At 34.4% G+C, this 12,589-nt stretch overlaps 1 protein-coding gene across 3 annotated transcripts in view; it reads left to right on the top strand.

The window, feature by feature from the left end:
- Positions 1–12,589, top strand: part of SPATA13 (spermatogenesis associated 13) — a 369,865-nt gene that overhangs the window by 290,182 nt on the left and 67,094 nt on the right. The gene's annotated exons all lie outside the window — the stretch shown is intronic.

Genomic DNA, 12,589 nt, shown 5'->3' on the forward strand with positions numbered 1-12,589 from the left:
ATGAAAGAGGATTCTCTTATATTAATGACTTTGTACTGATCCTGCATCTTCAGAGAAGTTTGTTGTTGGAATGGATATTAGTGGAAATAGCATTTGCTAATTTATTTTCAAATATCTAGCTATTAAGTAGCAATTAGACAAGTAATCCTTTCTCTTCTATAAAATTGCTCAATGAAGAATGAATTAACTTATAGTATCATTAATCACATTCTTGAAAAGGGCCTCCATTCCATTCAGTATTACCATATACTCTTTAAAAAATTTTATTGATAGTTTTTGGTTTTTTTATATTACTTTTATTTCACAATATTGTTTTTCTTCTCTCATTTAGAGAGCCATCAGTAATGAAATCTGCCTTTGTAAACAGTATTCCACCTCCATAGTTTCCCATTTACATTTTCCTATCTTGTCTTCAGAACCAAGCTTGAACATGATAATAATACAGTGTTCCTTGTCTGTTGTTGTTCTTTCCATTCATGTTGTTGTAGTCATTGTGTTTTCTTCCTTCATTCATGTCAAAGCATTTAAGTAATCCCATATCTTCCTGTATCCTTCATATTCATCATTTACCATGACACAGGAATATTCTGTTGCAATCATGTTTCTCTGCACATTTAGCATCCCCTAAGTTATGGTCATCTATTTTGTTTTTACTATTATGTAGTGTTTCTATAAATATTTTGGAGTAGATTGGACTTTACTTTGTATCTTTGACCTTTTTTTGTGGAATGTGTATCTCTCTGTCACTCATTCATTTGTAGGATATAGGATATAATATACACTAATCACTTTATTAACGTAATTCCATATTACTTTCCAGAGTGATTGGACCAATTCATAAATCCACCAATAACATTTTAGTTAATTCAATGACTAAACATTTATTAAGCACCTATTCTGTGCTAGGTACTGGGTTAAATGCTGGATTAGTGTATCTTTCTTTCTGTACCCCCTCCAAAACTGACCACTTCCATCCTGTTATCTTTGCCAATTTGCTGATTGTGAGGTGAAAACTCAGAATTGTTTTAATTGGCATCACTCTTATTATTAGTAATTTAAAAGATTCCTCCATGTGGTTGTTATAATTGTTTATAATTGTTGATACTAGGAAATGGTTCTTGGTTCTTAGATATTTGTATTATTGCCATATATATCTTTTCTATCAGATCCTTATTGGAGATATTTGATGCAAAGATTTTTTCCCAGCTGACCACACATTTCATTTCCTCCTTTTATTTTTTATCCTTTCATGCCTTTAGATTTCTCACATGCTAAGATTTTAAGCTGGAAAGTGTTTTAATTTTTTCCCCTGAGAAATTAATGACATATATTGTATACAATTAAAAACCTGTCAATGATTAGCTGATGTTTCAGGAAAAACTTTTATAGTAATTTTGCTTTTTATGATTAATGTAGAAATTTCATGTTTTGTCTCAAATAATACCTATCAAGTTTGCAAAAAGAGATGTACTTTCCAAAATCACTTTAGCCTAACAATTCAGCACATTTTGTCAGTATCACTATCACTGCCAAACTGTATAATATTCACATTGAAATATGCTCAATAACATTTCCTCATGTAGCCAAGAAACATGAAAGTGCCACCATGCATGTTTATTGTATATTGGTTTTCATCTGTCGCTCTAGGATACTAGACAGGCGTAAATTGGTTTCTATCATGGAAAAGACTGCCTAGAAAAATGTTTTCCTTTCCACTGAACCCTGGAGATTACTCTAGTTTTGTCTCATCTCTAATGATAGTATGTATAAATAAGGAAATCATTGTAATAGAGGGCAACTCCAGAAGATTCAAAGTCACCCCCAGGGATTCTCTAGGATGGGTCAGAGAAGTTGTGAGACTAAGCTGAGACCCTTGTCCAGATTAGAGTTTCCAGGAGCACATTAAGATTAATCTGTATTTGCCACAAAAGTGGTTTGGCTTGTCAGACATCCTCTGTGCTGAGGATGGCTCAAGAGGTGCTTAAGGTTTCTATGGTTTCTTTTGAAAAATGGTTCAAAATCGACTCTTTTTATACCAAAACACCTCCTCAGGATAGAAAATGAGTTTTGAATTTATTGTCACAAAGCGAGCAGCGAAATTTCTGATAATGCTAGTCCAAGGCCAATAGGTCAATGCTGTTCTTTCCCTAACTTCTCCAAATGTGAAAACTTCAAGTAAGAATATGGTAGTAATGACTGTATTTTTTTTTAGGTGGGGTTAAGTGACTTGCCCAAGGTCACACAGCTAGGAAGTGTTAAGTGTCTGAGATCAGATTTGAACTTGGGTCCTCCTGAATTCAGGACTGGTGCTCTATCCACTGCGCCACCTAGCTGCCCCTTGAATGTATTTTTTGAACCAGAAATCAGGACTATAGTCTAACAAGAGTGTTTTTACACAATTTTATGAAAAGTACATTTCATTTTTTTTTTAAATTGGGAATATCCTGAAAAATCAGAGACATATTGTTGCAGACAAATTCCTTAGAGAAATACCCAGTTATTCTCTTGTTGAGACTATTCCAATCATTCGCCTTATTTGCATATTTCTTCATGAGAGACTATAAAAGTTAATGGAAAGAAGACAATTCAGACTAGGAGGTCTGAATTGTAAGGCTAATTCTGTCACTCATTCACTGTTGACCAGTGATCTTTTGGGACTCAGTTTCGTCGCCTATAAAATGAGACTAAATTGTTCCTGTCCAGCTCTAAAATCTTATGTTTCTACAAATACACTTATAATGTATGCAAAACTGGGCAAGTCACTTCTCTGGACCTCAGTTTTCTTAACTTCATAACGAGGGTGGGGTGGAGATATGGGATGGACTATTACATCTCTAAGGTCACTGAGCTTTAAAGCCGTAATCTAGTGTAATGGAAGTCTATAAGATAGATTCATGCTAATCTCCTGCCACCTAGTGGTAAATTATATTATTGGAATAATATTTTTCCCAGCTGTCTTCCTTACGTTGTAAATGTAAGAACCACAAAATTAAGTTTTAATCCTGACTTTCTTTCTTCTTATTATTTATGGGGCAAATCACACAATTTTTTGCTTAAGAAAAAGAATAGTACAGTTTATCCAATATTAGATTTGGAATAAGTTTGAGTTCAGGTTCCAACCCTGGAAATTTAGGATAAGTCTGTGACTGGGGAAGTCACATCACTTCTGTGGACCTCAGTTTTGTTTTTTTTTTATTTTTATTTGCAAACTGCTAGGGTTGGAGTCTATCATGTACAAGCTTTAAATCTTCTAGCTTTAAATCTACGATGGTATATCTAGTCATTGATATCGGGAAACTAGCTTCATAGGTGTTTTATGTACTTAGTAGTTAATGATTCCTAAAGTTCTTGGCTAATCCAAAGTATTCTAGAAATGCTGGGAATGATTCACATTTCACTTTACTCTTTGGCACAGGACAAATGTTTAGTCTTTCAGCTAAAGATTTCAAGTTTATCAATCTATATTCATCTGGATGCTCATACTAAAGAGAGACAGTGTGGAATATAGTAGTAATAGAGTTGGGATCCATTCCTTATTCAAGTGTGCAGTTTTGGTAAAAACAAAACAAAACAAAAAAAAAAAAACAAAAAAACCCAGTTTCGGTTTTCTCACTTGTAACATGAGAGGAAAGGGTTATTTCCTTCTTTGTACTTATATCCCCACCGTCTGCTATATTATAGGCACTTAATAAATGCCTATAATGATTGATTGATATGATGATTTCTGAGGTTACTTTTGCTTCTAAGATCTTTTGACCCATTGGCCTTGCTTACTGTTGGCTCAAAGATTAGTGATTCTCAACCCCTGCTTCCAGTTGTGCATCATCAATTATGTAAGAGAATACCACAAGATTCTCAAAACAATTTGGATTAATTTTAATATAAAAAGCAGTTGACACTTAACACCTCCCAGTTGTGTGACCTTGGGCATCTCACTTAACCCCAATTGCCTCAGGAAAAAAAAAGCAGTATGTGTATGTGTGTACACACACACACACACACACACACACACACACAAATAAGTATAATTCAAGGCAGAATGTGGTAACTGTCTGAAGAGAAATATGAATACAGAGTTCCTACTTTTCAGATTCCTCTTTTGATCAAGGGTCAAGAAAAAAAAATTCTTACAAAAAATAACATTTTATCTGGGACTTAAAGAACAAGCAAAAGTTTTAAGAGGTAGCTGTGGGGGAGGGTGTCCAAGGCAATGGGATTGTAATGAGCAAAGTCAAAGATAGGAAAGCGTGGGGTGTGCTTAGATAAAAGTTTATAGTCCAGTTTGACTGAATTTCAGGATATTAGTGGGAGATAAGACTGGAGAAGTAAATAGAGATCTGCATGTAGAGAGCTTTAAATGCCAAGAGAGAGTTTAGATTTTATTTGGCAGGCAGTAGGTAGCCATTGAAAGTTTTTGAACTAAAGAATTACTCATAATCTTAGTCATGCGTTAGGTCAATCAATCAAGGTACATAATAGGTTCCAGAGAGGAGAGATTAGAAGCTAGGAGACCAGATTAAAGGTTCCTGCCATATTCTAGACAGAGATCACTCAATTCAATGAATATTTCTTAAGTATCTACTCTGTACATAGAATGGTGGAGGTTCTGGTAGAGTTAAATAAGATATGGCTACTATTCTGGAACTTAAATGGGAATGGGAGAAATGTAATATATAGTGATGTTATAACACAAAGTATTACACAGAGTAATATACAAGCATATTCGTGGAATACAAAACAAAACGTTTTGTGAGATTTAGGTAGGGAAGCCATTAATCTGAGTTGGAGAAGCCTAAAGTTCTTTAGTATAGAGTGCTTATTTAAATAATTTAAAAGAATTGTGATTTACTCCCTCCATCACTATGAATCTCAGCTCCCCTTTCGCATATATACTGGTTTTCTGGTTTCTTGATTTGCCATAGTTTACAGAAAATATTACCACCTTATGACCAATGCCTTTGTCTCTTAGCTTAGTTGATCTTAAAATCTTTAGATCCTAGGATTCTCTTTTCAAACACTAATAATACCTTACCTTTGGGAATAAATTTAGAGTAATGAAGTGATAACTTTGGATGTAAGTGAAGTCATCACTTCAAAACAGTGAGGAAATGTAGTATCATTAGCTATTTTTTTTTTCTAATTTTATCAGTGTACAATTTTGGCTTCGAGGTAGATGAGGTTAAATACAGTAGGATCTCATGCCCTGTTGAGATCAAAACACGTCTGAGTACTATTTTCAGTTTGGAGGCACAACATTTAGAAAAGACATTGACAATGGAAGGTGTCATGAGGATAACCATGGAAAACTTTGAATTTATTTTGTAGTCAATCTGTCAATCAGTCAGCCAACTAGCATGTATGAAAGAAGTTTGCTATGTGCCAGGCACTATGCTATATTATAATACATATATATGATTTGGGGAAATTACTTCTCTCTGAGCCTCAGTTTTCTTTTCTTTTTTCTTTTCTTTTCTTTTCTTTTTTTTTTTTTTGTATTACATTTTTATTTGTTAAACATATTGCATTACATTTTTTAAAAATAGTTTTTATTTACCAGATATTTGCATGGGTAATTTTACAACATTGACAATTGCCAAACCATTTGTAACAATTTTTCCCCTCCTTCCTCCCCCCCCCCCCAGATGACAGGTCAACCAAAACATGTTAAATATGTTAGAGTATAAATTAAATACAACATATGTATACATGACCAAACAGTTGTTTTGCTGAACAAAAAGAATCGGACTTTGAAATAGTATACCTTTAGCCTGTGAAGGAAATAAAAAATGCAGGCAGACAAAATTAGAGGGATTGGAAATTCTATGTAGTGGTTCATAGTCATCTCCCAGAGTTCTTTCGCTGAGTGTATTCAGTTCATTACTGCTCTATTGGAACTGATTTGGTTCATCTCATTGTTAGAGAGGGCCATGTCCATCAGAATTGATCATCATATAGTATTGTTATTGAAGTGTATAATGATCTCCTGGTTCTGCTCATTTCACTCAGCATCAGTTCATGTCAGTCTCTCCAAGACTTTCTGAAATCATCCTGCTGGTTATTTCTTACAGAACAATAATATTCCATAACATTCATATACCACAATTTATTCAGCCATTCTCCAATTGATGGGCACCCCTCAGTTTCCAGTTTCTGGCCACCACAAAGAGGGCTGCCACAAACATTCTTGCAAACAGGTCCCTTTCCCTTCTTTAAGATTTCTTTGGGATACAAACCCAATAGCAACGCTGCTGAATCAAAGGGTATGCACAGTTTGATAACTTTTTGAGCATAGTTCCAAATTGATCCTCAGTTTTCTTATCTGTAAAATGAAAGGTTTGGAATTGATGATTTGCAAGGTCACTTCCACCTCTAAGGCTGTAGTTTTGTTATCTTGGGTTTATGGTCTTTGTTTAATTGTTGGCAGAGGGAAACTACCCTCAGACATATGGTGTATGCTAAGATTAAAAAGGAAGACTTAGCGTGTCATATTTATTGTCAAGACTTCAACAACTATAATGTGGAAGAAGGATTCTACTTATTCTATTTGGCCCCTCAGAAGACAAAACTAAGAGAACTGAGTGGAAGATGCAAAAAAGAACAAATTTAACTTGATATAACGAACAATTTCTTGACAATTAGAGTTGTCCAAAAGTGGAATGAAGTGGTCCAGGAGGATATGGGTTCTCTATTAGTGGAGATCTCCAAGTAAAGGTGGGATGGACCCTTACTTGATATGGTGAAGCCTAAATTTGAGCGGGTTCAAATAAATGATGGTGCTGTCCCTTCCAATTCTAAAGCTATAATCTAATCAGGCTATTGATAGGCATAGTTACTCTGTGCATTCATTATTATCATGGTGGTGTGGAGGAGATAAACTGATAAGCTGAAGATCCTGCCTTTAAGGAGATTTCAGTCTTAGAATGTGGATGAAATATGTATGTAAGTATAATTCAAGGCATGTGCCTAACAAGTACCAGGCACTATAATAAGCTTTAGAGATAAAAAGTGAAAACAGTCCCTGTCCACAAAGAGCTTACGTTATAGTGGGGAAGATTAGCTGCTGAATGATTTCCAGATGGCCCTATTTTTATGCCTTGAATTATTTGAGTTAAAAACTTGTTGTCTTTAGAAAAATGCACAGTTCACCAAGAAAGTTTCATAGATTTGGTTCAATGTTAGCAAAACCAAAAGTAGCCAAGGCACCCCTACTTTACCAATCCTCAAAGATATATTAGAAAGATTGTCCAAGTATGTTACTATAGAATTTTTTCAAATTAGTCATTTTTTAAAGTACCCTTTTATTTCATGCCCTTTCTTTAGGAAACCAGAATTTCTTTTTTCAATGGGCTTAATCATCTGTTCTCATGACTTCCTCTCAGAAATTTCAATATTTTGCAATATTTCCTGTAGTCCAACCAAAGTAGTAAGGTTGAAGAGAGTACATCTCTTTTCAGAGTACTTTATATATGATTGAGAATTAATGGAGTGTTCACACAACTTTCTTTCAGTCTGTATTTTATTCTTATTAGCACAAAAAATTATGGTCAAAAAAAGAAAAAGATTTGTGGAAGCCTTAGTTCACTAAGTATGTAGCCTATATTGGAAAAGAATCATCAAATATATTCAAGAAAAATATTTAATTACCATGAAGTATTTGACTTCTTCAAATTTTTTAGTAATGGTCTATTTGCTATTAAAATGTTAAGTGAAAAGTTTCTTTTTTCCAGTTAAAATTTAAAGGTATTTTTGTTTTGGAGTTCAATAATTATGACCTTTAGAAACACTGCTAATAATTATTATGAACCTGACACATTTGTACATTCAGAGAAGTAATAGAAAGGACTGTGGATTTGAAGTTATAGGACCTGAGTTGGAGTCTAGATCAGTGTGATACTGGGCCTGTCATGTAATCATTCTAGGCTTCAGGAAAAGGAAAAGATGTAGTAGAGGGCCTCCCAGCTCCAAGCTTATGGTTCTGTGAACTTGATGAAGCATTATATGACTTAGAAGAACATTTTTTTTTGTTCTCATCTCACATTGTGCTTTACCAAGTTATATTCCTGGAGATGAGGACTATTTGCTGAAATAATGTTGAATGTAATTTCCCATGGAAACTATGTTATGATAGGGGGTTATTTTCCTAATCAAGAGCCTAATGCCCAGATTTTTATAAGGATAACTAGCATATTCAATCAACTGTAAGTAATATTCCATGACACAGTCTGAAGTTGTCCAAAGTATATATCAGCCAAAATAAGAAAGTCATATACTATTTATAAAGTTGTAGTCAGCATAGTAATGCATGTAATTATGGTCAGTGATTCAATATCAGTTGGCTTTGTGAAATTTGTATTTTTGTTTAAATCCTGCTTTATCTTATAGGCTGGGAAAGCTAAGGAAAATCTTTGCTGAGGCAATTGGGGTTAAGTGACTTGCCCAGGGTCACCCAGCTAGGAAGTGTTAAGTGTCTGAAACCTGATTTGAACTCAGGTCCTCCTGACTTCAGGGCTGGTGCTCTATCCATTGCACCACCTAGTTGCCCCTCTATGTTAGTATTATTTTTAAATTTAATAATATTTTTTTCTAATTACATGTAAAGGCAATTTTCAACATACATTTTTCATAAGATTTTGAGTTCCAAATTTCTCTCTTTCTTCCTCCTTCCCTCATTCCTCTCCTCCTTCTGCAAGATGGCAAGAAATCTGATCTGTTATATGTGTGCAATTAATATAATTAAAATTAAATAAAAACATATTTCCACATTAGTCACATTGTGAAAGAAGAAATTGGAAAAAAAACTGAAAATAGTATGCTTCAATCTGCATTCAGACTCTATCAGTTCTTTTTCTGTGAATAGCATTTTCCATAATGAGTATTTTACAATTTTCTTGAATCATCGTATTGCTGAAAAGAGTTGTTAATCACAGCACAACATTCTCTTGGTTCTACTCACTTCACTCAGCATCAGTTCATATAAGTTTCTGAGTTTTTTATGAAATCCACCTGCTCTTAATTTTATATGGTATAGTAGTATTCCATTACAATTACCACAGCTTTCTCAGCCATTCCCCAACTTATGGGCATCCCCTAAATTTTCAATTCTTTGTCACCACAAAAATTGCTGCTATAAATATTTTTGTACATGTGGGTTGAGAAAATCTTGTTTTCTTATTCCTTAACCTCTTTTTCTTCATGTACTTTGCAGTTCATTAACAGCAACTTCTTTGCTATTCCTTAAACAAAGAAATTCCATCTCCTAACTCCAGGCCTTTTTACTGACTGTAATATCCCTTTTCTCTCTCTTAATCTCTATTGCCTGACTTCCCTGGCTTCTTTCAGATCTCAAAGCCCCTCTTCTGAAGGAAGCCTTTCCTGATCTCCCTTAATTCTATTGCTTTCCTTTGTGAATTATTTCCTAATTTATCTTGTCTATAGCTTGTGTGTATTTGGTTGTTTACATGTTAATTTCTCCATTAGAATGTGAACTTCTTGAGAGCATTCGTTGTAATTCCAGAGTTTGTTCCCAGCCATTTATAGTCCTGACAGTCACAATCTAAAACCAAATGTATACTGCCCCTGATAAACTCAACATATGAAAAATATTAAAAAAACTGAAAATGTAAATACACATGAAGAATTTGGCTCTAAACATCCTGATCCCCTCAAAATTACAAATAGCTAGCTTTTCATGAATAGCACTATTTCTACAATCCCACACTGGACATATTACCCCAGAGCAGGTGTTGAAATGGTTAGCTCTGCTAATGATGGTGTGGTGCTGTCACCTATTGTGTGTGTGAGCTCCAATCTGGTACCAATAAGTCTGACTACTAATGCCCAAACATTGAGAAAAGTTTCCCTGATTTGAAATGTAATAGGAAGACCAACAACTTGATTCCTAATGGCTGTGGAATTTCTGGTGTGGAGTAAAAGGACTTATTGCTAGACAGCAGAACATACCTCTCTGGATCAACTACAGCCAAAAAGTGCCCTTACATGTCGCCAAAACTCTTCTTAAAAATACTGGACAGTTTTCTAAATTGAGTTATATAGTAATCATTTATTAAGTGTCTACTACGTACAAAGTGGCAAAACATCACCTGATCTCAAGGAGCTCATAATTGAATGGAGGAGAACTGTACAAACAAACTATATATGAGATAAATAGGAAATAATTAACAGAAGGAAGACACAAGAATTCAGAAGGATTGGGAAAGGCTTCTTGTAGAAGGTGAGATTTTAGTTGGGACTTGAAGGAAGTGAGGGAAGCCAGGAGTCAGGGATGTGAAGGGAAAACATTGCAGGCATGAAGGACAGCCATAGAAAATGTCTGGAGATGAGAGATCGAAGGTTTTGTTCATGGAATAGCAGGGAGATCAGTGTCCCTGGATTGAAGAGTATACATCAGGAAGCAAGATGTAAGAAATCTGGAAAGGTAAGAACAGGGAAGGGTAGGTTATGAAGAGCTTTGAATATCAGAGGATTTTTGTTTTTGATCCTGGAGGTAATGAGGAGAGGGGGATAAAGCAAGGGACTTTATGGAGTAGCAGGGTGACATGGCTGACCTGTGCTTTAGGAATATCACTTTGGCAGCTGAATGCGAGAGGGGAGAGATTTGTAGCAGTTTTACTTTAAATGTGTCCCATGTCATTTTGCCTATTTCAAGTTCAAACTATTTTGAAACAGAGGACAGAGAAGTCAAATTCTTATGTTCCTTAGTGTTAATAGAAAAGAAGCTACAGCTTGTATTTTAAATAAAATGATGCTGACATTGAATCCAAGCAGCCTTTGTGACAATCCTAATGTAATCAACAATCTACATGAATCTCAAGGGGTTTCTTTTTGTAGACTACATTTTATCAGATTTAAAAAGTGGTAAGAAATCTCTATGTGACTAGTGAATATTCCCCCAAAGAAGGACAAAATGTAAAAGAAGCTGAAGGTCAATATTTTCTTAGAGTCATCTTCTCTATTTCTCCTTTTCAAACATCAATGAATTTTATTTTCTTTAACCTTTGCCTTTTCCCCTCTTAAATTATTCCCTGTCACCTTTGGTACTTTGTTGGAGCTGTGTCTAGGGCAAGTGTCTTAAAACAAGTACTAGCTGAAATATAGACTTAAAAAAAAAAAAAAAAAAAAAAAAGGAAGTATTTAAAGAGAAAAGAGCCATCATCCCTCATGCACCATGCAGACATTGAATAAAAGAAATTAGATTAAAGGTTAGAGGGAGAGGTTAGTTCTTAGGGATCATCTAGACCAGTGCTGTCAAATTCAAATAGAAATGGGGGCCTCTAAACTATACCTTATGATTCCTGTGGGCTGCATATTGACTTAAGAAAGCTACAAATTAACCTTATTGTATTTTTATTTACTTGTTAAACATTTTCCAATTACATTTTAATCTTGTTTAGACATACTTAGGAAAGTCATGGGCCCATATTGCCAGTGGACCACATGTTTGACACCTCTGATCTAGTTCAACTACCTTAATTAACAATAATAATACTAATTCACATTTATAAATGTTATTCACTATAAATGTGAATAATTTAAGGTTTGCAAATAATTTAATATGTTATTCCATTTAAAATAGGACTCAAATTCAGATCTTCTTGATTCCAATTGAATCACTCAATTCACTACACCAGGGCTGCACTCATGACCCCTTTTCACCCTAGAACTTTTTATATGAACCCAGCTATTTAGATATATAAAATAGTTATACAAATAAAACATTTACTAATGTCATAAAGAAATTTGTTTTAAAGTAAATGGTATACATTTTATGTTACCATTTATTAAAGATGGAAGCAGATTTGCATACTAATGAAATGACTGTGCTTTTTTATTCTTACATAAAGAATTAAATTTTGTGGAATATTTGATACTTTTTACTATTACCAGATTTTTCACAACTCTCATGTTCAGTTACATGACTCTAGTGTGGGACTGAGATCCACAGTTTTAGTTTTGCATAGATGTCTAAACCCAGGAAAAAGTCCACAATTCTTTTCTTTTTTACTATTTCATTCTGCCAAGTTCAGTTTATTTAGAGCCTTTTAGGAACCATATCTGCTGTGTTGGAAAGATCCAAATATTTGTGATAAAATAGACCTTGATTCTAGCCACAGTGATAATAGGGGAAAGAACTGCAATCCAAATACACTCAAGATAAATCAGGTCTGGAAAAGAAAGCGTTGTGTCCTTTTTTTTTTTTTTTCTCCTCTTTCATGTGGTCCAGGGGACATTCACTTTTGAATCTCTACCCAAACTATATTTCTCCTTCTTATTTCCTCACATGCAGCTACAATCTTTTCTTTTTCACACCCTTCCATAAATTCTGTCCCCCATGAAAATAGCATGATTTAAATCATCGCAAATATTCCAAAGATTCTATGCCTGTATTCGATCAATCATGAAGTATTTCTTAAGTACCTACTTCATGCCAGATGCTCTGAGAGATCTTAAAGATGGAGACACAAAGTCAAAACCAACAACTCCCATCATCAGGGACCTTCCATTTTATCAGATGAAATAACATATACATCATATATTTACAATATATACAAAGTAGTATTGCATTTGGGGA

The sequence above is a fragment of the Sminthopsis crassicaudata genome, chromosome 3, assembly GCF_048593235.1.
Source record: "Sminthopsis crassicaudata isolate SCR6 chromosome 3, ASM4859323v1, whole genome shotgun sequence".
Classification (NCBI taxonomy): Eukaryota; Metazoa; Chordata; class Mammalia; order Dasyuromorphia; family Dasyuridae; genus Sminthopsis; species Sminthopsis crassicaudata.